Below are 5771 nucleotides of genomic sequence, written 5' to 3' on the forward strand. Positions count from 1 at the left end.
CACTTCCTCCACTTCCTCCTTCGTCTCTGTCCCAGTTTGGCCTGATTCTGCTTCCATCAGTGTTCATCAGCAGGCTGCTGACTGGGCCCAGTCACACTGACACAGTAGCTAACTGGAAAGTTGTGTGTGCCTCAGTCAGATGCTCACTCATTTGTTTGATTCCTTTAAATTTAATTGATTTCTCCGATTTGTCTATCGTCTTCATCATTAGTCTGTTTTGTGTATAGCACCTGCAAAGACATGGTGACAGGTTTTCAGGGACTGCTCTTCGACTGTGAAACTGAAAACAGCATAAATTAGAGAACTCATCACTGTGAGTGATATGCTGTGTGAGGCTGTGTCACTAGCTGTGAATGAGATGGCATTCAGGGAACCCGTCAGATTGGTAACAGGAGATTAGACGACCATCATATAAATATCTGAGATGTTTTTTATTAAATAAGCAGAAACAGCTATTGGACTCCCCCAGATGTGTGGTATGACTCAGTGATCACTTTATACCAGCACCGCACATAATTGTGCAGAATTAGTCTGACACAGCTGCAGGTCTTGCAGGTCTGCAATCAAAGTGCTGCTTCTTTCAATAGTTTGACACAGTTTCTGTTTGGACACGTCCTGAGAAAGCACATCTCTTTTTTTGTGTTATTGGAACCCAGACAAAGACTAAAACATAAGAGACTCTAGTGTATAGTATTTTCTTACTTTATAAAGCTTTTGAAATCTGTGTGGTGATGGCTGCTCCTGTGAAGCTTCTCAAAATGAAACATTCATTAGAGCCCTTTGACTGCTCACAGGTTAATGGAAGCTTTTGGGAAAGTAATTTAACCTGCACTGGAATGTTATGTTTTATATTTGTTACATATTTTCTATTAGACCAGTTATACTATTAGTTCCATAGTATATACTGAAAAGTAGTAGACGTGTGGGCATCACTCACATATAACATTCAGTGAGAACGTCTCCAACAATCGTCATCCAACACGGCTGAAAAAAATGTAACAGCTTAGCACATGAGTCACTGTGGGTCAACCAGCGACCACGTCCTACCTGCTGAGTAACTGTAGAGCAGGTCAGCTACTAATTAGAGGTTTGGGGGTTCGTTCTCAGGCTGCTCCGGTCTGCATGCCAAATATCTAATATGATGCACACACTGGAGTGTGGATGTGTGTGAATGTTTAATGGAAAGCACAGAAAAAAAAATGTTTGTATTAATGAAATATCTTTTATAAGATCCTCCGAGTGCTCAGGTGGAGTAGAAACATGCTTTATAAGAACCTTTCATATACATAATTTGCTCTGAGATTAATAAAGGTTAATAATGATTCAGTCCATTTACCTCAGGCTGAGGTCAAAGAGTCTGAACAAACTCTACACAGCAAGCAAATGAGGCTGCACCCGGCTCGGGACGACACTCACAGGGGCCCACAATGCCCCCCAAAATCAGCCACAGCTGAGTCGAAGAAAGAGGGTTGAAAAGCTATAATAGAGCTAATAATAAGCTGAGTGAGTCTGTTTGAGAAGGAGCTCCACGGCCTGCCCAGTAACAGTTAGTGACCAGAGCGTGCAGGTAATCACCGAGCCAGCCCTCCTCATCACTTCATGTTGACGTTGACCTTTTTTCTTTTTTTTTGCTTTGAGCAGCTCGTTCACTTAAATCTTCTAAAGATGTTATTTCCTTCATTCCACTCCACATAGTATGGACTCATCCAAGACAATGGGATTAACTAATGATGGATCCCTGGTCCAGCAAACTAATCCAAACTACCTAAGGCAATGATAGGAGCTGATTACGCCTGACTGGCATTAGTGGAATTCAACCCCATAGTCATTAGTAACAGGGAAACTATGAGAGGTTATTTGCTCCTCATTAAAAATTAAAGCTTGGCTTTAATGGTGATAACACAAAGCAACTGCCAAGTTGTTATAGGACCCTTACATTATTAATAGAGATAAACAGTAGCATCTGTCACTAAAGACAAAAGACCGTAAAGATGATATGACTGTTTTACTGACACACAAATGCATGAAATTGCAAATACAATATATTTCACCCTGAAACGGGTAAAAAGGCTCAGTGGGCACAAACTGTGACCATTTCACTCTAACTGTGAACAGACAGACAGACAGACAGAAAGAGAGAGCACAGGGCTGTAAAAGCTTCTTTTTATGTTGCTTAAAGTGATGCCCAGTTGTCTATGAACTGCTTTTAACACTGCTAGAAAGGTCGTTACAATTAAAGAAGTGCTGCTGCAGCACAGAGAAATGGAGAAGAATGTGATGTGAGAAAGAAGAAAGATGTCAGCACGACGAGCGGCAGAGAAGCTTTTAGCCTTTCCTTACACGAGTAATGTCCAATTACTGCTGTGTCTGAGGCTGCAGCACACAAACTTCAGGTTATGGCCCTCTGAAATGGATTAATTGTCAGCTGCCGTGTATCACAATCAGCCAGTACATCCTGCGAGCCATCCAGAGGAAAGGCACAGTTCACATTGAATATTCATGTTTTTGTATTGGTTATAATCGGCTCGCGCGCACTCGGGCAATGATTCCAAACATAATCATGAATAAGCTTTCCCACTGCACTGTCTGCTGTGAGCTTAGATGACCCCCGCTGTTGATGCTCCTCATCATGTGTACCATTAGCTTTAGCTCACTTCGCTGTGACTTCAGAGCTTGCAGTGACCTCATACAAAGCTTTTGTTATTAGTGTTAGTAGTAGTAGCAATATTTTTCGTATTAGCAAGGCCCACAGCAAACGAGACGTGTTCTTGCCTCTGAACTGTGACACTTTCAAAGTGGTTCTGCTTTACATTGTACGTTAACTTTAATATCTTTTTTTGAATACAACTATGTGACGAGACGACTACAAACACCCACAGACAGTAATAACTTCTGATGGATTTGGATTGTTTATGTTTATTATTCATCACCTCCTCCTGCCCAGCTCTCTGAATGTCAACAAAGGGACATTTGTCTCAACTATTTTTTTATCTACAGTCTCAATGGTGACTAGAATTGCCAGCAATGATAAAGTCATCCAAACAGCCACAAGCAATTCAGTATTAGAGGCTAACCGCATGATTTGGTCTCAGAAGTAACCAGATGTACAAAACACACATTCAAAAGAAGGGAGCGACTAAAATCAGAAATTGGACTTTCACCAGCAAAACTTCGGTATATGGTTTCCGTCAGGTTTCTGGAAAAGCCGGACCCAAAAGGACCCACACACATGCGCACAAAAGGGGAAACGAGAGGAAGGAAGGAAGACCAAGACAAACAGAAACAGAGGGTCTGCGAGGACTGGAGGGCAGCTTCACTCTGAAACAGGCACAGAGGCAGGTCCTTTGAATAACCGAGTTTCCAGATCATTCCCGAGTATCTGAATAAAGACTAAACTACTTATTTTACTAGTGTTCATGTCAGAACGTTATCCTTGTGCTGGTTTTCTTGGATATTTAAAAGCTTTGGACAGATTTCCAACAAAAACTGGGATTATGTCCGGTGCCGAAATTTCAGGTTTGAAAAGTACAAACTATGACAGGTTTGGTTAGATGTGACTACTTTAATCTTTCACAGGGCTCATGCTCTTCTTCCTGGACTCTCACCCTGCTATCTCTGGCTAAACCACACTAAAAAAAAAAAAAAAAAAAATGAAACGTTGACTTTAATTAAAATTATTTTGTCAACAGGTTCCATGAAATTTTATCTTAAAATGTTAGTTTAAAGCAAAAGTCTTTAGGTCATCTAATTTAATAAACTTTCATTAAAGTAACACAATACTTTTGAAGTGAGCCAATTTTATAAAACTACTTAGGATTAAAACCTAAATCAAGTTATGTTGTATGGACATGAATTATGTATTTACAGGTTAGATTTGTTTTGTTAACACATTTCTTGTTTGTGGTATTTAAATGTTAAATTTAAGTTAGATTAATAAAAACATTATATTTTCAGCAAACTTGTGCTTTACTAATTAGTTTTACATAAATCTACAGGTTCCACACAAATGAATTTAGTACAAGCCACTTATTTCTCTTATTTTCTTTATTATTTTTTTATTTATTCATTTATTTGTTTATACATTCATTGAACATTTTTTTTTAAGAAAACAACAGCTGCACCACACAGTATTAGCCCATTAAGGTTAGTAACTAGTAGTGTGCACATAGATGCAGCATAAAGATAATGATTTTAAATTAAATGTCTCTGCCAGAAACAGAAGAAAAAACATTTAAGATCACAGGCTGACCACAAAACCTTTAAATGAACTGTTCACCTTAACAGCCACAATCCTGGACAGCATCCCATGACAAATTTGTGAAGAACCGAATAAACAGGTTCCAGTCACGAGGTTAGATTAAAAAAAAAGTAATAATAATAATAATAATAATAATAATAATAATAATAATAATAATACAGTCTACTAATATTCCCAAAATCATATCACCATCACAAATAAAACTTTAATAAAACATGCAAACATTACGGTCTGACAATAAAACAGCTTGCCAGTTTTCAGTTTTTTGCAGCAGCTTAACAGAACTCATTCAACACTTGCCACTGTCAGCTTTTATTTTACCTCTGTATAGGGAAAAAACTCAAGTGGCAAACATTTTAACATGGAAAGAATTGTTTGTTTTTAAAAGGCGACAAAATACACATTCATCCTGCATCCTCTCTCAATGAAACCCTTTAAATCTCAATACTTTGAATAATCTTTTAGACAGATTACATGCAAATTATAACAATGTGACAACATTAGTTATTCAAGATTTGGTTTAATACAGATAAAAGCTACACTAAAATTACCAACCAGGTATTCTTTGAAGAGGATGCTTGGGTCTTCATTCAGGTAAAGAGGTAGTGCCCTGAGGACACACTCCCTCCTCTTTTCAGTAGCTTCATTCTGGAGAGAGTGACAGAGGTACAGAAAGAGAAAACAGAAATAGTTTAGGATGACACATTATATGCAAAATGAATGACATATCCACTGCAGAGATAGACATGTACACAAGACCAATTAATGATCACATGGACATGAATAGTTAACCTGTGGGCAGGGTTTCCACCACATTATATATGTCCATATTAAGCAACAGAGGGAAGGACAAACTAATACAGCATCTTTTTGCATTCCAAAATTATTTACAGCTAGCTGTTTACATTTGAAAGTGATCTTATAACGCCATAACATTTTGCTATGAACAGAAAAACGCTGTGGCTGGGGCCAAAATTTGTCTAATTTTCCTCCCTGCAGTGCCTCCTTTTTTTCTTGAAGACTTTTTGAGCTGGTCAGTGTATTCGTCAAGTTGCGCAAGAAACCTCGGAACAAGTGGAGCAGTAGTAATCCTCACAAGTTCTGCTTCCACCTAAAACAATGTCAACAAAAGTGGGCGATAAACAAACAAGAGAGAAAAGCCGATCAGCTGATCATTGATCAGTTTCATGATTGAAGGAGAAACAGGAGAGGGAGGAGAGAGAATGAGAGGAGAAGAGGCAGCTGTGCAGCAAACACAGAATAAATCCAGCTTTGTGTCTTTTTCATCCTAGCTGAAGTCCGGGACAAACTGTTCCTTTTCAGCTCAACACGAAACGCGTAATATTTTCTCTGAATACCAGACGATTCTGTTTTTTAGGGGACGGTTGGCAACTCTACTAACTAACCCTATGAATAAAATAAAGTTCACTATCAGTAACACTGTAGCACCACCCAGCTGTATAGAAACTGCTAGCAATAACATATAACATGCTAGCTAGCACGCAGTACGAGT

This window comes from Haplochromis burtoni, unplaced genomic scaffold, assembly GCF_018398535.1.
Source record: "Haplochromis burtoni strain Fernald_Lab_line unplaced genomic scaffold, NCSU_Asbu1 Contig_580, whole genome shotgun sequence".
Taxonomy (NCBI): domain Eukaryota; kingdom Metazoa; phylum Chordata; class Actinopteri; order Cichliformes; family Cichlidae; genus Haplochromis; species Haplochromis burtoni.